Source organism: Mauremys reevesii, linkage group 2, assembly GCF_016161935.1.
Source record: "Mauremys reevesii isolate NIE-2019 linkage group 2, ASM1616193v1, whole genome shotgun sequence".
NCBI lineage: Eukaryota > Metazoa > Chordata > Testudines > Geoemydidae > Mauremys > Mauremys reevesii.
Genome location: NC_052624.1, coordinates 119,795,275 through 119,819,184, shown reverse-complemented (window position 1 = coordinate 119,819,184; position 23,910 = coordinate 119,795,275).

Below are 23,910 nucleotides of genomic sequence, written 5' to 3'. Positions count from 1 at the left end.
AAGTTTCTTAATCATATAGGCCTGAACTGCACAAAAGGAAGTAGGCATCTAAGTCCCTTTTTAGGCACCAAAGTCTCAGTTTTGGCACCACTTCAATGCACAAAACTCTCACAGAATCCTGTAAGTGCCTAAACTCACTCAGCATCTAAGTTTTTCTGTAAAAGGTTCTATATGCCTATGTCTCAGCCTTTGTGCATGAACACTACTACTGTTTCCCTCTAGGTGTCAGATGCCTATCTCCCATTTAAGCAGCAGTGATTCAGAAACCAGAGGAAGATAGCTATGTGTGAGGCCTGATCAATTAAGTGTGCTCAGAGGCCAGCTACCAGATCAGGCCCCCTAAGGATGAGTTCACACAACACCCTTGTGTGAGGAGGTCTTTAAACTCAATGGCTAGGGAACCCACTTAGGAAGTGGGAAACGTCTGGATCAAGTTTCCCCTCCACCTGAAGAGAAGAAAGGATTTGAATAGTAATCTGCCACCAGTCAGATAAGTGCAATTTTTTGTGGAAAAATTGGAAAGAGTCCAGCGGAGGGCAACAAAAATGATTAGGGGGCTGCAGCACATGACTTATGAGGAGAGGCTGAGGGAACTGGGATTGTTTAGTCTGCAGAAGAGAAGAATGAGGGGGGATTTGATAGCTGCTTTCAACTACCTGAAAGGGGGTTCCAAAGAGGATGGAGCTAGACTGTTGTCAGTGGGAGCAGATGACAGAACAAGGAGTAATGGTCTCAAGTTGCAGTGGGGAGGTTTAGGTTTAGGTTGGATATTAGGAAAATCTTTTTCACTAGGAGGGTGGTGAAGCACTGGAATGGGTTACCTAGGGAGGTGGTGGAATCTCCATAAAGGTAATAATAATTGGAGATATACCAATCTCCTAGAACTGGAAGGGACCTTGAAAGGTCATCAAGTCCTGCCCCCTGCCTTCACTAGCAGGACCAATTTTTGCCCCAGATCCCTGAGTGGCCCCCTCAAGGATTAAACTCACAACCCCAGGTTTAGCAGGCCAATGCTCAAACCACTGAGCTATCCCTCCCTCTGTCCTTAGAGGTTTTTAAGGTCAGGCTTGACAAAGCCCAGGCTGGGATGATTTAGTTGGGAATTGGTCCTACTTTGAGCAGGGGGTTGGACTAGATGACCTCTTGAGGTCTCTTCCAGCCCTGATATTCTATGATTCTAACCTTGTCCTATGGGATATTCTGATGTGGGTCACCCTCAGTCTCTCCTATTAAAGTTTTTGGAGCAGCACTGGATTCCTGGATCTCCTACATCCAAGGTGTGTGATTCTGGCAGGCTAGGTGCAAGGTCATGTCAAAGCATCAGACCTCACTGGAAGCCACTTTACTTGTCCATTAGTATAGATCAAAGTGATTGTTAAATGTATAAGAGTGTATTTGGTGCTTAAACTTCATGAAAACTAATGCAAACATTTGCATTGTAACTAAATAAACCATCAAATGAGAAAGAAGCCTCATGTAATGCAAATGAAGATCTTTGACAGGAAAGTGCTAACTTTTGCACATTTGAAGGCAAGTGGTCATTGTGTTTGAAGATCAGAGATCAAAGAATCTAAATTCATTCCTCTCGCTCTCTTCCCTCAAAGAAAGAGCTCACTCTGATGGTGACCCTGTCAGCTTGGTTTCCATGAGAAGAAGCTATAAGTGTAGACACAAGGAAAAATTCTGCATCTCTGGGTTGTTTGCATTCTAGCAGGGCAGAATAACTGAACCAGATGATGGAGATCTCCAGAATTATAGGGGTTGCCCTGAGAGATTTTTGGGAAACCTCCCTGTTACCATTTGGAATTATAGACTGAGACTCACCTGTGCATATATCTTTACCTGCCTTAACCTCTCTATAACTATTGTTTCCTTATTCTTAGCTAATAAACTTTTAGTTAGTTTACTATAGAATTGGCTACCAGTATTAACTTTGCTGTGAGATCTAGGATGCAAATCGACCTGGGAGTGACTGGGCTTAATCTGGAATATTTTGTGATTTCTGGTGTATCACATGGTCCATCTAACCTGGGTGGCTCTACAGGGACTATCTGTGACTCCATTATAAGACTATTGTAGTACTTCAGGAGTTCACACTTGTGACTGGCTTGGTGAAGTCTAATTATAGAACATACCACTAGTTTGGGGTTTCTGCCCAGCTTTTCCCAGTTGTCCCTGAAGTAGGAAGATTATGAACCACTCTACACAGCGTGACAGAGTGCTTTAACCACCAGGCTACTGTACTCTCTCTCTCTCTCTCTCTCTCAGGATTGTGAGAGGGAGGTTGAGAGTTTTGTAGTTGTTGTGGGTTTAATTTCAGGATTTCTCTCTCTGTTTTTTTTAGTGGGCTTTTGTCTGCCCTTTGGGATGACATGGTCAGTCCAGGGAGACAGAGACCTCAGTTAGTTGTGGATTCTGAGAGTTTAACCCATGCCCATGGGTTGTGGATTTTGCCTCCAGATCTGCATCTGTGAAGAGGAGTTTGTTCTAGCTGTGGGAAAGGGGATTGGGTTTAAAAATGTGCAGTATGCCACACACATGAGCAAGGCTGTTGTGTTTGTTGCCAAACTTAGCCTTGTTGAGCAGGTAGTTGAGGAGGGGATTATTGTGCAGGTGTTTTTGTCCCTGTAGTGCTCCTCTCAACATCTGCTGTTAAACTCACTATCTCTAATGTTCTTCTTTGTTTAGGAAATGAGCAGTTGGCTAGTAAATAGCGATATCAAGGACTGCGAACTAGAAATTCACTTTGAACCTTTGTTTTGGATTCTGAATGTGTCTGGATTCTGGTGTGTCTTGTCCTTCATATGAAAACTGCTGTTTCTTTTGCTGAATGTGAACTGGCTCTTGTTCAAATTCTGTCGGAAAGTCTATTTCTTCAGCAAGTTGGAGAGAATCTGCCAGTGTTCTTTCAAACCCTTCATCACTTCGGAATTCCTCCAGAATATTTTTAGCTTGTCGCAGTTTTTGAATAGCAGAATGTATGTTCAAGTTCTTTTCCTGAAGCTGCTTACTAGTGAAGTTAATCTCGAAAAGGATCTTCTACCACAAAATGAGTGAAGTCACAAATTTGAACTGGGAAAGGCCATTTGCAAGAGCTTCTGCATCTGAACGTGCCGTATTGCCAGATGGTCCAGTAAAGGTAGTATCATCAGAAATTTCAGTTAGGGCATCATAAATGTTTCCAAGTTTATAGTGAAGAGGCTTCAAAGCATCAGTGTGACTTGCCCATCTTATCTGACTAAGTGGTTTCACAGTTAGAGAACTCACATGGTGAGTCAGAATCTCCGAATGGCATGTTGAGCCTGAGAAAAACACATAAACACATTGCACCAGGTCAAGGAAACTGCTTGCCTCCAAACAGCATCATAACTGACAATCAAATTCAGAGAATGCACACTGCAGGGAACGAAAAAGGCCCTAGGATTGATTTCCCTCATTCTCCTTTGCACACCATTGTCTTTATCCTTCATATTACTCCCATTATCATAGTCTTGACCACGTAAGTTTTCAACAGATAATGATATTGTTTCAAGCTCTTGTAGAATAGTTTCAGTCATAAATGCTCCAGTCGTCTCCTTCAGTGGTACAAAACCCAAAAAAATGTTCCTTTAGGAGCATTTCAACATTATCTTCATCTGCAGACTTTTCCTTATCCACAAAACGAATGATCATCATCATTTGTTCAAAATGACTCACATCTGATGTACAGTCCAATATTATTGAAAAGTATTTTGCAGAATGGGCAGCTTCTACAATTTTCTTTTTGATGGTATTTGCTATGATTTGAATCAGTTCATTCCGCATATTTTTTCCTAAGTAATGAACCTGTGTTTCATGATCAGTTATTTTACATAGATGCTCCTTCACGACTAGATCAAACAAAGCTAGGTATTCAACAAATTTTAAAAAGTTTCCATTATCCGGAGTGTATAATTTTTCATTTCTACTGTAGCATGCTAAATTTTGCCCAGCAAGAACTCTCACTAAAGCAATCATACTCTCTAATATTTGTTGCCAGTATTCTTTTTTCTTTGATCACACGTAAATTTTCTTCATCTATAGTTTTTCTTTTTTCAATCGTAATTCAAGTTTTTTCCCATTTTGAAAACTTTCCAAATGCTCTATACTTCTTTTTTCCCTCAAATTTGGCACCCCATTTAACTTGGCACCCTAGGCAACCACTTAGTTCACCTATATGGATGGGCCACCCCTGGTCTCAATTGCTTTCTCACAAATGAGACAAATGTCCCTACCAGGATTTCAGAACATTGTTTGGTTTTATCTTTATAGTCTCTTCCCTCTATTCAAGACTGTCTTCCGTGCAGGCATTTTAACATTCACGTTTTGTAAGATGTTCACATTCAGGATTCTTCAATTATTTTTGGGGAGCTTAGGTTGCCTCACAGGATGTTTCCCACTCCTTGAGGAAATAGTGGGAGGTGGGTAAAGTTAATATTAAATGTTTTTGTCAGCAATACATGCAGCAGACAACCCTGGCCCTTTGCTCAGGAGGAATTGGAGTTGGGGACTGTGGAATTTGAAAAAGCCTTTCCTGGTAGTAATGATGCTGAGTTGCAGGAGAACTTTCTATAAAAAAAACAGCTCTTAGTGGACCTGTTGGATAGCCAAGTTCAGGGTGCACTGGTTAGGGTCTGGTTTCAGGACCTTTCTCAAATGGATGCTGCTACTGGGTTTTTATTCTGGCCTGGAAAGGAAACATGCAGAGAGGAAGATGATTGGCCATTTAAATACATTGTTAGGCCAAGTGCTTTCAAATCTTGTGGATATTAGAAATTTTGCTATGAATATTTTCTCAGACTTGTATTCATAGATCTTGTGTGTTCATATGAGACTCAGCAGCTCTTTGAGGATCTTCCTAGGATCTCAATATTGGTTGTGGACAGACTTGAACAGGACTTGACACTCTCAGAATTGACTTCTGCCCTAAGTGGCTTTGCTTCAGGGAAGGCACCTGGTATTGATGGTTTGCCTATTGACTCTTCTTGGGCCTCACTTGCTCCAGCTATTTCAGGAAAGCATCAGCAAAAAGATATTACCACTTAGTTGTCATCAAGCAGTTCTTACCCTTTTGCCTAAGAAGGTGGATCTTGGGGAGGTAAAGAATTGGAGACCTGTGTTCCTGCTTTGCTCCGACTATATATTTTTTTTCCAAATTCCTTGGCAAATAGACTGAAAGCTGTGATTACACTGCTCTACAGCCAAAATGCTTCTGAAATAAATGTAGTCAAACTTTACTAATTCTGGGTGACTGAGAACGAAAATGATGCTTAAAATTGTTGATTGGCTCTAGTTTTCAAGTTAAGCTATTGGGTCAGTATATACAACCCTTGACTTGGGAATAGTGGAGACTGTGTATAAAGAAAAGCTACAGCATCTTCCGCTTAAGGCAACAAAAACTGTTCTGAAGATGTATACGGGAGAAACTGTGCCCATGTTTGGCACTATTGATGTTAAGGTGGAACTCAATGGACAGGCCGCTAAATTGCCACTGTTTGTGGTGAGAGGTAATTACCCAGCCTTAATGGGTAGGTCTTGGCTTGGGAAGATTCAGCTGAACTGGGCAGAAGTGCACCGGATGACTAAAGAAGAAACCTGTCTAACCCCTATACTAAGGAAACATGCTGCTGTTTTTGGAGATGATTTGGGAAGTATGAAGGGAATCACTGTGACATTGAACATTAAACCTGACAGTCCACCAAAATATCTGAAAGCCCGAACTGTGCCATATACCATCAGGCCGAAAGTCGAAGCGGACCTGGAGCGCCTGGTCACCAATGGAGTCCTAATACCAGTTACCCATAGCTCATGGGCCACTCCTATTGTTCCAATAGTGAAGAAAGATGGCTCTCTCCGGATTTGAGGTGATTTTAAAGTCACTGTCAACCCAGTGTTGTGTGCAGAGCAATACCCGCTTCCCCGCATCCATGACCTCTTCGCAGGCCTGGCTGGGGGACAAAAGTTCAGTAAGATTGATCTGAGTCAAGCATATTTACAGATGCACGTTGATGAAAAGTCCCAAGAGCTGTTGACTATTGTGACTCCTAAGGGGCTTTATCGATACTGTCACCTACCCTTCAGAATAACGTCTGCTCCCACCCTGTTCCAGGGGCTATGGACCAGATCTTGTGTGGCTTGTCAGGAGTTCAGTGCTATCTGGATGATATCTTGGTCACTGGAACAAATGAAGAGGATCACTTAAAGAATTTAGAGGCTACCCTACAAAGACTGGAAGAGTATGGCCTACGAGTTCGCAAAGACAAGTGTGAATTCTTCAAGCCCTCTGTTGAATATTTGGGACACATCATTGATTCTGCAGGTCTTCATAAGGCCCCTGCAAAAGTTAAAGCTATTGTGAAGGCTCCCCCACCTCGAAATGTAAGACAGCTGCGCTCATTTCTAGGACTACTGAACTATTATGGAAAGTTCATCTCACAGTTAGCCACACTGCTAAAACCACTTCACGAGCTCCTTGGGCAGAACAAGGCCTGGAAGTGGACTGAAACCTGTGATGTTGCATTTAACAAAGCTAAGGATGCATTGCTAAATTCTGAAGTTCTAACACACTTTGATCCATCCTTACCCCTACAATTGGCCTGCGATGCCTCCCCTTATGGAGTGGGAGCAGTCGTGTCACACATGATGCCTTCGGGAGAAGAGAGACCTATTGCTTTTGCTTCACGCACTCTAAGCAAAGCAGAAACTAACTACGCCCAAATCGAACGTGAGGCATTAGGAATTGTTTTTGGAATTCGGAAGTTTCATCAGTACCTGTTTGGGCGAAAGTTTACTCTTCTCACAGACCATCGACCTCTGACGTCAATTTTTGGACCCTACACAGGCATTCCCCCATTAGCTGCTAGTCGTATACAATGTTGGGCATTGTTACTTTCAGCACACACATATGAAATCAAATATTGGAAATCCACTCTGCACGGCAATGCCGATGGCCTCTCATGGTTGCCTTTGCCGGTCAAACATCAAGATAGTGCCCAAAAGGAAATCTTCTACTTTGAACAGGTAGAGAATACACCCATCACTGCTACTCAGATAAAGAAGGCAACTCGCGTTGACCCAGTATTGTCCCAAGTTATGGACCTGGTGATGCATGGAAAATCTCGACAAACCTCTCCGGTCTCACCCGACCTTGTTACCTACATGTACAGGAGGACGGAGTTATCGGTCCAATCTGGTTGTTTGTTGTGGGGGAGACGTGTCGTTATTCCACCACCACTGAGATCACAGATGTTAGAACAGCTACATTCCGGTCACTGTGGAATAGTGCGCATGAAGGAAATTGCACGAAGCTATTTTTGGTGGCCTGGATTGGACAGTGCTATTGAAGAGAAGGCAAAAGCTTGTATGTCATGTCAGGGTGTGAGGAATGCACCCCAGTGGGCACCCCTACACCCATGGGACTGGCCTGAAAACCTGTGGCAACGTATTCATGTTGACTTCGCTGGCCCCCTTGAAGGAAGCATGTTCTTGGTGGCAGTAGATGCCCATTCTAAATGGCCAGAAGTCTCTATAATGCAGTCCACTACTGCAGAGAGTACTATCCAAAAACTACGAGGACTCTTTGGTCGTTTTGGTCTGCCAGAACAACTTGTGAGCGACAACGGACCGCAGTTCGTCTCTCAGGAGTTTCAAAATTTTATGAAGGCAAATGGGATACACCACATCACCATATCATCCATCCACCAACGGATTAGCTGAAAGATTTGTGCAGACAATGAAACACGCTTTGAAATCAGCAAGGGGACAACACTCCATTCAAAAGCGTCTGGATACCTTCTTACTTTCCTACAGAAACACACCTCATGCTATGACCCAGGCATCCCCGACCTTTCTAACGATGGGACAGCTGCGCACTTGCTTTGATCTGCTGAAACCTTCTGAACCCGACAAATTGTGCAACATCAGCAGCAATATCAAGTCATCAGACGGGCACCCAGAGCAAAAGACCAAACCTTTAGCCCGGGACAGCCAGTTTTGGCTCGGAATTATACTTCCAGAGCTAAATGGGTCCCTGCCACAATCATCACTCAGACAGGACCTGTTTCCTACACAGTCCGGACTGCAGAGAATCTTACGTGGCGGCGACATGTAGATCAGCTGTTGCCAGGTCATGCCAGTCCTCAGGACACATCTGCAGTTGAGTGGTCTGACTTCACCACTTCTGGTGAGACACCGAATCACAAATCACCTGTTTCTGACTGTTCTCCTCCATTACTGCCGGTGGCTGAGATACCTCTTTGCCCAGCACGAGCTGATACCACGTTCTCACCTGTTCGTGCTGCGGACCCTGAGCCCATGGTACTTTCAGGTGCAACAACACCAGAAGTTCGCCGTAATCCACCTAGAGATAGAAGGCCTCCTCATCGGCTGGATCTTTAGCTAGGGCGAACCCACGGTTATGGGGTAAAATAATCCCCAGGGTTTAGCCGGGAATGGAGGCAGTCTACCCTCCTTCTCTAGTCTAGTGTGTGTTTTATTTAGGGGAGGAGGAATATGTTGTGTATTTGGTTGTCATGGTTTTTGTTCCTATGGCAACTGAGTTAGATTATTAGGGGATAGCCCAGCCAGTTTCGGACGGTTGGGTGAGCTCTGTGTCTGTAAATAAAATGGTAGTTTTGTTAGCTGTCTGCTGTCTGGCCTCAAGTGATTTCTTCCTAAACCGGCTGCCCCCAAGGATATAACACTCTGAACCACACCTCATAACATAAGGTGAACTGAATGACCTTGTCAGGGATTTGGAACTAGCCAAGAGCTGAGCTGTTGGCTCCAGACTACAGCAGTGGAATCTCCTGGCAGGTTTCCATGTTCCATGACCGTCAAAAGGATCTTGTCCCATTCTTCTTCATGGAAGGTGATCCTGTAGCCTGCAACAACATCGATGGTGTGATGGCAGCCCTCAACATCGTTCACGATCCAGATGAGTGGAGACTGTTCATTGATTCATCAAAGACGAGTCTTAAAGCTGTTTTACTGCATAATGGCAATGTTTTGCCATCAATTCCAGTTGGTCATGCAGTCCATATGAAAGAAACCTATGACAACATGAAACAACTTTTGAGGTGCATAAACTATGACCAACATCAGTGGCAGCTTTGTGGCGATTTGAAGGTTGTTGCTCTCTTGCTTGATCTGCAGACTGGATACACAAAGTACTGCTGTTTTCTCTGTGAATGGGATAGTCGTGCAAGAGATTCCCACTACATCAAGAAAGATTGGCCACTCCGACAGTCATTGGAGCCTGGGAGGAAAAGTGTTCAGCATCCACCACATGTTGAATCAAGGAAGATTTTGTTACTACCCTTACACATCAAGCTGGGTCTGATGAAGAACTTTGTCAAGGCCATTGACAAAACACAAGCAGCTTTCAAGTACCTCCGTGGAAAATTTCCAAGGTTAAATGAAGCTAAGATAAAGGAAGGTGTCTTTGTTGGTCCTCAGATTTGTGAACTTCTTCGAGATGATGCATTTGACCATGCACTGAGTGGCAAGGAAAAGACGGCATGGAAAGCCTTCCAGTTAGTGGCAATAAATTTTCTCGGAAAAAACAAGGCAGACAGCTACAGGTTGTTGGTGGAAAACCTCCTCAAGGCATACAAAAGCCTTGGTTGCAACATATCACTAAAGATACATTTTTGCATTCTCATCTAGATTTTTTTCCACCGAACTGCGGAGCAGTGAGTGACGAGCACGGCGAGCCATTTCACCAGGACATTGCAACAATGGAGAAACGCTATGAGGGCAAATGGAGCCCATCAATGCTTGCAGACTATTGCTGGACAGTGACAAGAGATGCTCCATTTAATGAATACAAGAGACAAGCCAAGAAGCGCCGAGTAGACACTGAATAGGACTAAACTATGTACATAAAAGTTTTTTGCCTTTTGTTTCATAATAAATTTTAGTTATATAACCCTTTTGCTGATTTTTAAAGTGTTACATAAACAGGACAGGTGAAATATTATCATGTAAAGCAACCATAAACACATGAAAAGACCTAGGTTTACAATTTATGATTAAAACTCTACTATCTACACAATATACATAGACATAAAATGTAAAAACTTAAATAACTTAGAAACAGTAGCCAATCAGTTGTTTTAATTGTCATATTTGAATTCAGAACATCAAAATACATAATAAATAGCACATTTTATCTCTGAAGCAGACGACTTCTCAAAAATTGTAGACCAGTGTTAGTTCAGTTGTGCACCCTGAACAGACCTATTGTGTCCCCAACAGGTCCATTTTTTATAACTTTTTCTTATTGCTGGATGTAATTTTGACCTCAGAAATGTTTGATTTTCATGTTAGGTTGATTTCCTTTGAACAAGAGAAGGTTTTTGATCATGTAGATCATGGATTTTTGTTTCGCAATTTGTGCTTTTGGTTTTGTGTTTGCCTCCTGCAGTCAGTATAATGAGATATATATATAGTCTACTTAAGGTGAATGGGGTTTTGAGTGCCCCCTTTCCAGTCTGCAGGGGAATCAGCCAGGGTTGTTCTCTCTCTGGGTTATATTATGTTCTTTCTATCGAGCCTCTGTTATGCATGTTGTGAAAGCACCTTTCTGGCCATTTTCTCCCTGTTCCAGCTTGTACTCCAGTGCAAGTCTCCGCATATGCTGGCAATGTGGCTATTTTTCTTACTCATGATTTTGTTGTCCAGGTTTTGATGGAATCCCAGCACTCTTTTGAGCAGGTTTTCTCAGCTCACATAAATGGGTGGAAGCTCACACTCCTGCTGCAGGCTTGGGTGATCTCCCACCCCCTGACTTTGTTGGGGTTTATTCTGAACTGGCTTTAAGACACTGGGAATTATGCTAGGTGTGAATGATATTTTATGTCAGAATTGGGAGGGAATTGTGGAGAAGTTGGAGGGGAGGTTCCAAAGGTAGAGGTGCTGTTTGCCTCTACTCTACTTCCAAAGGCAGGTGTTAGTCATTAATAATGTATTTGCCTCTATGTTGTGGCATCAGTGTATTGTTCTGAATCCCCCTTCACTCTTATTAGAAAAAGTTCAGAAGGATTTTTTTTTTCACTTTTTCTGATCTGGCCATCATTGGCTGAGGCAGAATACTTTGTACATGCCTGCTGTAGAAGAGGGTCAAGGTCTCATTGATCTTTTGAGCAGAGTTGCTACTTTACAGTTACAGTCTTTACAGCATCTGTTCTTTGGGGATGAGCCTGTTCCTTGGAAGCAGATGGCCTTTCCTTTTTGTTGTAACAACCAGGCAAGGTACTAACAAACTTCAACAGGACTTCATTTTTAAAGTGGAAACCTCTTTACCAAGCTGCTGCTGCACCCTCTGTAACTCTCACCCAGCCTCCTTAACTCCTCCCCGCTCCTTCCTGTCCTTTCAGACTCCCAACACCCAGTGCTCCCAGTTCAAATATTTACAAGCAGCATCTAAACACCCCACTTTTGTTTGGTGGTATTGGGGGCTGGATTTTAATTGGGAACTTTTTGCTGGACCTTGGGTGCCTCAGTTTTGAGGTGTTACTCAGTTTTATCAAAGCTTTTTAATGCTTGGAGATTTTTTAGCTCAGGATGCAGGATAGGAGGCTGGAATTCCCAGGGTTCCTTGTTAAATCCTTGTTTATAACCCTGCCATGAGGATTCCCAGCATTGTTTCTAGGAATCTTGTCTCTTCCCTTATTGCAGCAAGTGTAAGAAAACTGGTTCATTTAATTGATTTTTATAATTTTACATGGGTCTCAGTGGATAACTTGGCTGTCAAGATTGGTTTTTAAGGGTGTGGGGGAAGGATAGCTCAGTGGTTTGAGCATTGGCCTGCTAAACCCAGGGTTATGAGTTCAGTCCTTGAGGGGGCCATTTGGGGATTGGTCCTGCTTTGAGCAGCAGATTGGACTAGATGGTCTTTTGAGATCCCTTATAATCTATGATTCTTTGATGGGTCTCTTGGTTTTTATCAGTAGAGGAATCAGCCCTTTTTAGGGCCACAGTATTGCCAGGGTAGACAATTGCTTCCTTGAGCAAGCCATTCCTGATTATACCAATGTTACTATTTTCTTGCCTGTTGTTCCTGCTGTGGACTGGGATATTGACAATCCTAGCTGCTTGCTTGTCTTCAATGGGCCTTCTGATTTTGGATTTTTTTTATACCATGAAGGCCTGTGTGAATGTATTTGTTCAGTCTTCCATCACTTGTGTGATCATCTTTATGTCTCCGTCAGTGTGTCTCTCCCTCTTCCTGAGCTTCCCACTGCTGCTTTAATACCAAATTATTACAGGGCTTGAATTTCAGCCTGATGTTTGCTGTGTTTTGGGAGCATTGGTAGCCACTCAAGCCCCTGTCTGATTCTCTGAGACAGTAGTAGGATGTTGGAACATCCAAATAGAAGTGTTGTGCCAGCAGTATAGCTAGCTGCCACACCGTCTTTGCACCAGGCACCAAGTGCCCTGGATCTTGTGCTTTCATGGCAACCTTGAAATGGGAAACCCGGTGCAGAGTCACCAACCTCTAATTGAAAAGCACCCTCTCCTGATGGGCTTGTTGGAAGAGAAGGTTCAAGGAGCCCTGGTTCAGGCCAATTTCACTCAATTCCTACAAGGTTCTTTTTTTTAAGTTGGAGAAAAAGTCTACGGGCTGTGAGCAGATTTTTTGCCTATGGCTGCTGGATGGTCATCTGATGGCTGACCCTTCTGCAATCCAGAAAACAGCTGTTTCTTTTTACAGTACTCTGTACTTGCCTGAAGCCTGAGATGTGCTGGCAATGTAGGATCTGCGCCAGTGATTACCCTGTCTTACTGGTGAGGACCAATGGTGCCTGGATGCCCCACTGCCACTGCAGGATCTCTCTCTTGCTGCCCAGAAGCTCTCTACAGGCCAGGCCCAGGTACTGATGGGCTGCCATCTGAATTTTACAAGCATTTCTGGCATCTCATCAGTCCTGACTTTTTTCTAGTGGTGGTGGAGTGTGCCCAGGAGAAAAAGCTGCTCCTCAGATGCCATGGTGCTGTGATCACCCTGTTGCACTAAAAAGGGATCTGTGTGACTTGCAGATCTGGAGACCTATTTCTCTTCTGTGCTCTGATTATAAGATTTTATCCAGTGCCTCAGCCAACTGGCTGAAGGACTGTCTGTACTCTTTGATACACCCTCATCAAACATATTGGATCCTTAACCACTATATTTTTTTCTAATTTGTTTTTAATTTGTGTTTTTACTGTTAGCAGTCTTTGTAATCAGGCTGTGGGGCTTGTTTCAATGGACCAGGAGAAGGGCTTTGATAGCGTTAACTATAGTTACCTTTTAAAAACATTAGAAACTTTGGGATTGAGCCAGTGGTCTCTTCATGTATTTCTTTATTGTACCGTAATATTTTTTGTGACATAAAGATTAATGGGGGTCTTAGCCACTGCTTCCCAGTTCACAGATGCATTCATCAGGAGTGTCCTCTGTCTGGAATGCAGTATGCTCTTAGGTTGGAACCATTCCTGCACATCCTCAGAAGCCATCTGGCTGGCCTTGCTGTGCTGGGGTGCCAGATGCATTCCTGGTTCATCTGTTAGTCTATGCTGATGATATCTCAGTTTTTATCACATCTGAGTGATGGGCAGGCACTTTGTGCTTGTTTACAAGTGTATGAACAGGCATCTTCTGCCCACATTAACTGGGCTAAGAGCAATTCAATGGCACTAGGATCTTGGCAGTCTAGTGGCCCCCCCCTTTTTTGCCCAACAATTGCAGTGGGGCACCTCTGGGATTAAGGTCTTTTTTGCATCTGAATGATATAACCTCAGGAACTGGGAAAGGGCAGAGGAGAAGGTGCATGATACCTACAGAAATGGCACTGGCTCCTTCCTGGATTATTTTTTTGGGGACAGGTTTAGATTGCCAACAACCTTGTGGCCTCAGTCTTGTGGCACCAGCTAGTGTGTCTGGACCCTCTCCTGGGCCTTTTCAACCAGATTCAGAGGCATTATTACACTTTTTTTTTAATAGTTAACACTGGTTGTGCCCTGCTTTGCTATTCCTGCCATTAGATGAGGGGGCCAGGGGCTCATTGATTTAGTCAGCAGGGTGGTGGCCTTTTGCCTCCAATCTGTTCAGCAGTCACTATACTCTGACTCCCTGCTGGCCTGGAAATCCCTTGCATCTCTCTGTTGCAGCATGATGGGGGAATAGACTTTGACTCTCACCTATTGTTGCAGGCACCAAGTTGATTACAGAGTCTAGATTTGCCTCCATTCTATAATGGATTTTTAATGCCTTGCTACTTCTACAAAGCACATGACAAGACCAGGCACTTTGCAGTTTATGGCTCTTGGAAGAGTCACTATTTTTAACCCACTTTTCCCTGCTGAAGCTCTCTCCTCAAGGAGCCTGTTTTATGCTTTTGCTCAGGCTGGGTTCACCAAGCTGTCCCACCAGATTGTTTTAGCTAGTCAAGCTGGAAATCAATGACAGCTCTTCCTGTTGAGACCAGAATCTAGACTGTGCATTTTCTGGATAAGGTCCTTGCTGAATTCCAGGCAGCTCTCCCTCAGGAAGCTGCTCAGTATTTGTGGAAAGTTTTTGCAGGGAATGTTCTTCCAGGGGGCTTCTGTGTCCCCCCTACTAGTTGTCTCTCCCTCTGTGGATGAGCTCCTTGTACAAACAGGCAGATTGCTCTCCTCAGGGGTTTGATGACCGTTCCTTTTGCAACCATGACCAAGCAGCAGCTCTATGGTATGTGTGTCAAGGTGCAGCATTATGCCACCCTCTCTGATCTCCCTGCTACAGCCTGGAGGATGCCTCTGTCTCTGGGTGACTCTATGGTCCTGGCGTGGAGGACGTTGTACAATCCTCCTCTTCCGAAGCACTCCGGTGACTTGCTGTGGAAGGTCCTGCACAGCATCACAGCAACCAAATATTTTGTTCACCACATATTCCTGAGGTGTCTGAGCAGTGTCTCTTTTGCTCAGTTTCAGACACAGAGTCAGGGCCAGCTCTAGGCACCAGCGCTCCAAGCATGTGCTTGGGGCGGCACTTTCCAAGGGGTGGCACTCCGGCTTCTTTTTTTTTGCTTGCGGTGCAAAAAGCTGGGAGCCGGCCCTGAGCTGCAGCAGTGGGGGGCGCGGGGAGGGCCTCAGGAAGTAACCCTGGGGGGGGCAGAGTAACCGCTCCCCCCCAGCTCACCTCCGCCTCCTCCCCCGAGTGCACCACCACTCCTCTTCAAGCCTGGAAGGCAGAGATAGGAGGGGAAATGCGGTGTGCCCGGGGGAGGAGGCGAGGCCAGGGATTTGGGGAAGGGGTTGGAATGGGGCTTGGAAGGAGCGGAGTTGGGGCGGGGCCGGGGGGGGCACGTGGAAATTTTTTTGCTTGGGGCGGCAAAAAACTTGAAGCCAGCCCTGCACAGAATTTTGTTTTTTCCCACATGCTCCTGTTTGAGTCCTCATTTTGGTTTTTGCAGAAGCTTTTCAGTGGTTTGGGACTTGTTTTCTCAAGCCTCTGTTTGTTCTTAGAGTGAGACAGCTCATATTCAGCTGGTTTCCTGCCTGGCTAACTTCTTGCTGGGTCAGATAAAACTCACAGTTTTGAAATCTCACCAGAACAGAATGGCCAGGGTAGGGCTGTGTGAGGTGCTAGGGCTGTCCCAGGCACTGATTGTGGCCCAGCTGCAGGTTGATTACACTTTTTTATAACTTGATTTGTAACCTGGATACTTTGCAGTTGACTTGGTGTGTTAACAATATTTTGAGTGAACTTGGTGATGATGCTTTAGTTATTCGTGTTTAATGTTCATTTAAGATGTGTTTTGCTTTATTTTATTCACATCTTTTTGAGTATATCTTGTCATTTTATAAAAATTCAGTTTTTGATGTAATTTTATGTGAATAAAGGTGTTTCTCATGTCATCTCTCTGTGTCTGTGTCTCTCTGGTCTAAATGACTCTTTGAGAGAGAGAGAGAGAGAGCGCGCATGTACTTCCTTTCTCATCACAATGCCTATCTCCTTTTATGCATTCAGGCTATGCTGGTTAGCATCATATTTCAAAAAGTATTTTTTTGTTTTTCTTTCATTGTACCAAAATGCTTCAAAACCTACTGCTAATAAGTCTGATATTTTTGGTGTAGTGTTGTAAAATATGCCATATACCCATTCTACAACCCACTTAAGCACATGCCTAACTTTATTCACATACTTAAAGTTAGATACATGCTTAAGTAGCTTATTGAATCAGGGCCATAGTAGATAAATGATTATTATAGAGCTTAATCTTCCTGTTTAAGTAGGACTTTCCCCTTTGTACAATGTCATTTTGCTTTTGAATCAATGAAAAATAATAATGTGTAAAAAACATTGAGATCCTGTATGAAAGGTACAAAGAAACTACATTGATAGGTACAGTATAAAACGTGATGATAGAGCAGGATAGACAAACACCTGTCAGGGATGGTCTAGATAATACTCAGTCCTGCCATGATTGCAGAGGACTGGACTAGATGACCTCTCGAGGTCCCTTCCAGTCCTATGATTCTATGATAGATAGACAGACAGATAGATACTTCTTGATTTACATGTTCACAGAATTCTATTAGATTAGTTGGACATTATTTTCTATTGAAGAAACTGTACTTGTTACACCTTATCTTATCATCATTGTTGAGGTGCTTTATTATTCTATTTTAATATTTATTTCAACCAATTTACCAGGTATAAATGTGAACCTTACTGGTCTGTAATTCCTAGAGTGACCAGATAGCAAGTGTGAAAAATCAGAACAAGGGGTGGGGAGTAATAGGTGCTTACATAAAACAAAGCCCCGAATATTGGGATTGTCTCTATAAAATCGGGATATCTGGTCACCCCAATAATTCCAGAGAGCACCTGAAAGACTTTTTGAAATATAGATAAAATTTTTGCTACTAATCCTCTGATGTAGTAGCTATTTTTAATGAGGGATTGCACATTTGTGCTAGGTAGCTCAGCCACCTCTTCTTTTGACACCTCAGTCTCTGAGAGTATCTCATCATTATTACCAGAACAGACTACATCCTGGCAGGGGCGGATCCAGGCAAAAGCACGCCAAGTGCGTGCTTGGGGTGGCAAGCTGCGAGGGCGGCAGGCAGGCTGCCTTTGGTGGCATGCCTCCGGAGAGTCTGCTGGTTCCGCAGCTTCGGCGGACCTCCCACAGGCATGCAGACCCTCTGCAGGCAAGCCGCTGAAGGCAGCCTGCCTGCCATGCTTGGGGCAGCAAAATGCCTAGAGCCGCCCCTGCATCCTGGATGGGTATCTCCCCAACATCATTCAATATCAAGATTGATGCAAAGAAATCACTTTGCATATCAGCATGTTCCTTATCTTCCTTAATTGCCCCATTTAACTCCTGGTGATCCAATGGACCCACAATTACTCCTGTTCCTGTTACACTTAAAGAGTTATTATTGCTGTGTTTCTATCTATCTATCTATCTAAATACATGATAGATAGATAGATAGATAGATAGATAGATAGATAGATAGATAGATAGATAGAAACACAGCAATAATAAGTCTTTAAGTGTAACAGGAACAGGATAGTTAGATAGATAGACTATACACACACACACACACAATGTTATGTAATATATTACATATTGTATATGTTTGCATATAATCTGTATTGTATTTCATGTTATGCTATTTTAGTATTATTCCTACTGGGTTTTCATTACTATAATATTTTGATATGCAATTTTGATATTTTAAAAAATTCATATTCCTTTGATACAACACTTACTTTCAGAAATGAAATACTGAACATAAGAAAAACAAAACGAGCATACAAATAGTTTTGAATTATTTTGCAAATAAATGGCTGTTTACTTGTTTAGCTGTCAATCTAGTAGACATCAGCAGACTGGATCTAAATTTCTGGTGATCTAAAACAATGCATCAGCCAGACTACTTCAGTCCTCAGCTATCTATCAGACATACAAATGAGTATTTTTAAAACAATATGGAAGTTCATTTTTCTGGTTTTTTATAGTTTGGATTTCAAATATATTCGTATTGACTCCCATTGCAGTATCAAATTAAAACAATTTTCTAGGATGCACCTTCCCCCCGCCCCCCATTAGAGTACACCACATGCTTTATTCAGCTAATAATCACCAGGGTCGTCAGTAAAGAAGCATGGAAGAGATCAAGCCGTATGGAAAAAAATAATGTCTAATTGAGCAATATCCTTTTCAGTTTTGATTCTTAATTTGATTCTGGCACTAACTGCACAAGCTAAAAAAGATAGTGCCAACTTTTGAGAATAAAGCAAGGATGTTTGCTTTTTTTTATATAGTGTTATGTGTTTAAGATATTAAGGAGAAACATTTAAAATATCCTTGAAACAGTAGGTTCTGAATACCCTTCATGATAAATCTTACTTCCTCCACATAGCAGTGTAAACTGCATAAGCTTTATAAATCTAGCGACTTTTTCTGTAAAGTTAGTGACAGGCATAGTTCACAAAACAAACTTCTTCAGGGATGCTGAAAATGACAACACAAAGGGCTAGCCTCATGTCACGGGCATTGTCTTTTATTGTACTTGACATCGTGTCAGAGGCAGTGACATGAGTGCTCTCACATCCCTACCCCTCTAATAGCAGCTATGCTCAGCTGAGATGTAACAAATTCTTCTTCTGCTGCTGCTTCCCAAGGTGACAATGTTTTTCCACAGAACAAAGAGTAAAATCCGTATCCACCCCAACCAAGAGCTCAAACTTCACAATTTCTAAAATAACTTTTCTCACTGAATTATTAATGGTAGCTAAAGTAAACACACATCAAGAAAGTCCATCCATAGTAGAGATGCTTCAAATAGAGATTCTAATTTACTTTACATTTGAATCTACTTGATCTTCCCTAACCTACACATCTATCTAGAAGCCAAATCTCCAGCATAGTTACTGAGCTTTCTTGACTAAGTAATGTCCAGTTTCAAGTAGAATTAACTTTATAAGCCACAAAATTGCATAATGCTCCTGAAGATCATATTCTAGAGAATGAAGTCACCCTTTCAACATGTTTAAGGATTTACGGTCATCCAAGGTGATGGTGTCTGCCACTAGAGAGTTATTTCAGAAACTATCCTTTAAATACATTATCTAGCCCACTGAACCTTCAGGGATTCAAACACCACCACTTTGCTCAGAATTTCCCAGATGAACACGAACATATTCAACCACTCTCTAATTTCTTTGTAAGAAACACTTCCTGGTGGTGTTTGTATATGTGGAGAAAGGTCTGCAGTAAGGAGAATATTTGGCAATCTTAATAAAGTCTTAAAACTCTTGGATATTATTCTCTCAACTATGCAATATAGGGAATGTTCTTAGATGTCTGGACGATGTGAGTGACTGCCCACTAAAGAACTAATAAGTGTCAGAATACAAAATAAAGCCAATTTACTTCATTTTGCATAGAGCTTTTAAGCTTGTGGTCTAGGGAATGTGTTGTATTACCTTATAACCACCTGTCACTTCAAACTATATAACACTATTTGCTAGACAGAACAATTAAACTAAAAATTCTCAGAGGATCACTTTAAGAAATTAATTATAAACAAGTGAGAGGAAGTTGATGTAGACAAATATTATTTATATCACAAACCAAACCCACATTATTTGCCCTTCTTCTCTCAGCACTGATATTCTAACAGACAGATCTATCTATTTATCTATTTTTAAGTTTTAACACACATATGTTCTCATTTAAGAATCATCGCTGCTATTATGGAACTGAGTCTTTTGTTGGCTGCAAGAAAAGGGTTAATATATTTTCCTCTTCTCTCCCCACCTCCCCCCCACTTTGTTTTTTGTTGGTTTTTGTTCATTTTGAATCAACAGATGTAGGCCAAACTGAATAGGAATTGTTTAATACTCCTGAACATGGTTCTTCTTATGAGATTATTCTGAATTTTGAACACATTGAGCCAAATTCAGAGACTATAAAGGCCTATTTCACCCATCACAGGATAAGATTGAATGGTACCTATTCAATTTGTAATTTGGACATTTTTAAAGTTAAAACTATATGAAGAATAGAGAGCCTTTTCTTATTCTAGGTATCTCATTGATGTGACATAGCACTAAAAATATTAGCCTTGCTGATAAAATGCAGTAGTTATTTTTAACTGAGATTCATAGACCAGAAAGATGAAAGTTTTATGTTACTGTAGTGATGTGGCTGTATATGCTCTTCTCCCAAATACCCAAAGTAACTCAATTGAATGGATCATTGTTTTAAATAGAAATAGTTGTTATTGCTGTGAGACCTATGCACAGCATTGAATGTACTAACAAAATCACAAAGTGGAAGAGTTATTTTTGTAAACACAAGAACTAAGTGTCATTTACAGAGCACCTTATCCATTTTTATTTTAAATATAGCTATCTAATAACCATTCCTCAGTTCCTTGGAAATTTATAAATCTTGACCTGAAAAGACATATTGACTAAAAGTAAATCAGCAGTCACAGAAAGAGACTTCTCAGAACCAACAGGGGTACATTCTTAAGCTAATTGCTTAATGTCCTCCTGACACTTAGTTCCTTACATTTATAGAGCTGAAGCAGGTTTGCTTGGCTTCAGGTTACTCTTAGGCATTTTCCTATTCATCATATTCAGAGTTAGATTTGGTTTGTTTCCTTAAGCTGTGCATAAATCTAATAAAACCAATACGCCTCATACTCCATACATCTTCTAGCACACTTCAATATTTTCAGGCTACTTCATTTCAGTTAATATTCAGTTTCAAAAGAACATAGCCACAATAAATCATGCTTTATTTTAAATAACTTTCACTTCCCATGAAAACTCATATTGAGGAGTCTGAGCTTAAGCTTTGTTGTTAAGCATACATGTGGCACCTCCAATCAGGGACAGAGCAACACAGTGAGTATCTATAGGCCTAACTTTGTATTTCCTCACTTCAATCAATATTCTTAACCCTTTACTCTTGATGTGCCACAACTCAAATATCAAAGGGGCTTTTTGTAGTGATGGATCTTCTTGGACAGCTCTGTTGCTCCTCCTTCCACACCACCTGTCCTCCACCACCTAAGGCCTGTTTTACCTCTGTATACTTAAAAATAAAAATGAGTGAAAATATTGGTGTTGCATCACACCTTCAACTCCTTTTGGTTTCTGTATTGTCTATTTAGATTGTAAGCTCTTTAGGTTTGGGGACTGGCTTGTTATGTGTCTGCAAAGCCTTTGCAATGGACACACTTATTATTATTTATTTATTTATTGCCAAACAGATCAGCATTTCCCGACAAAGATCTAAGCTTGCAGAATCCCATACATTGCATACACCAAAGGACAAATGCAAATATTCAGTAAGACACACATTTGTGAACCTGGAGAGCTAACATGCCATGTTAAGAGTTAAAAATATTATTTAGTGAGTGGCCTAATTTTTAGAAGTGCTGATAGCTCAGCAATAACAAGTCACTATGATACATGCTACAATAAAAATGTTGAATGGATTATTTTAGTTTGTATGCCCTTAAAAATGGGGGGGAATATGACAGAAAAACTATGAGTAAAAGTCAAGTAGGATGAAAATTTATTATTGACAGTTTTCAGCAAAACACAACATATTCAACCCTATACTGATTTTCAACAACAGTAGCAGAAAATATTAACTGAAGGTCATATTTATGTAAAAAAGAATCAATGCTAGGTCAATAAAATTCAGCTCTTTCCCACAAACTCCACCCAGTTAATTACATTCTCATTTACCTCTTATAGGACACTATCTGTCCAGGGACATATAATTTAAGACAGGGATGAATCAATGAAAACTATAGTACAGACATTTATATACTTTCAAATTCCCATAAAATGTACTATACTGTTACAGCAAACTGCTGTAGTCAAATACATAGAGAAATAAACATGAAATATGACCAATAGCTTAACATTTATCATTCTTCCATATTACAAATACATTCCCATTCCTATTCAATTATATGGTATTGACATATAATTATATGTTCAATATTTAAACTTTTATGCTAGACAACCATTAAAATGAAGAAGAAGAAAAAAGCGCTGTGTATTCCAGCAGAAAGCTAGGAATCTCCCCTTACCAGTTATACAAAACTTTTGTCTGTAGCCCAACAGGGGCACAAGATACTGGGGAATAAGATGGAGTATCTTGCAGGCATGATACCATCTGCAACAGTCAATTACACACCGGGGCAAGGTGTTAAATTACCTGGCCATTTAACTTTCACTGACATTTCAAGAAATGTTAACACCAACCCATTTTGAAAATACCGTGTACATCTCAGTTTATGATGGAATCCAGCCAATGATGCTTGATAATATACACTGAAAATATTGTTTCTATATATTTTATGCACAAAACATCATCAAAAATGTTGAATATATCTATGATTCATGCCATGTTTTGCAAAAGTAATTTTCTATCCGAGAGTGCTAATGTAGTATATACCATGATTCCACATGCCATTTTAGATAGAAGGAAGCAATTAAAACAAAAACAAACATGATCTCAATAATTTCAACGTCATATAACTTTGGTATAGTTTTCTAACTAAAGTACATATTTTAAAATGATAAAAAAAATTAAAATAATGACATTAAAATAGATTTCTTTAATCTTAATTGTATCCTTGGCATATATGTTCAAAACATGAACTATTGCACTATTAATATTATTCTTAATTACAGTTTTAAAATAGACACAAAGGTTTAACTGCCAGTCATGTTTTAACTGTATTGGATTAGTCTGGAGGTCCGATTATGAGTGTTGTAGTGCATTGGAAGCTCTGCTTCACACTGTGGGAAGAAAAAAATGCCTGCTAGATTTGATCGGTTCTGCCATATTTTCCAGAAGCCTATGAACCAGAACAGTGGGTTAAAGGGATGTTGACCTGACAAATCCAGGTTGACTGATAAACTGATCTGAAAGCATTTCATCTTGCAGCTGATGCTAGGTGAAGCATATATGACAAATTATAATGGCTGCAGAGTCATGGATCATCTCTAAGGGCTCAGCACTCATTCACTAACTCTCTCTCTCTCTCTCTCACACACACACAGTAAGAAATGCTCTCCTATCAAATTTCAGATTTGGAGGGACACATTTTGACTTCTCCCATGGGTGTAGTAGTCCTAAATGAAGCAGTAGCACTACATGCCATACATGTATTTGCCATATATGGATTTGTAGAGGATAGGACATCAGGGCTCTCTGTGCACTCATTCAGTCAAAGTCCCCTGATGAAATATAAGCTTCAAGAAAGTACCCTTGCTGGGGCCTATCATCTACAAGGGTGTGGGGAAGCCTGGAGGAAATGGTCACTCTTGGACACCATCACCTGCAACAGGGAGGTAGGAAGAGCTTTTGAGAAAAATCCTCACTGGAGCAACATCAACTGGAGTGGGGGAAGCCCAGAAACCTCCCCCCCACCCCCGGGGCAATGTTACCAGAGAGGATAAGGAAACCTGTAGCAAGCACCAGTGGGGCATCTCCCTTGTGTGTGGAGGAGGCCCAGAGAAAGCCACCTTGCAGACGGCATTCAAATGTTGACTGGGCTACGCTTCTGGGAACAAACTTGATGAGGCTCCCAGCATAAAGCTCAGCAACTATCCCTTGCAGCATGCAGCATGAAGAGAATAACTGGAACAAAATCAAAACTGTCTCTTTCTTGCTTTCCTGCTGCAAGTCCCTTCCAGCTCAAGGATTCCTTCAGGTGCAGGCTGTGGAGTGTGCCAGCATGGGCCATAGTAGAGTTAAAGGCCTGTAGTGAGGTGGCCTGGCTCCCAGCCACCTCAGAGAGGGACGAGCCCTTAAGGATGCCAAAGTGGGCGGGAACCACAGGAGCCTGTGCCCACCCCCCAGAGGTCAAGGCGCAAGA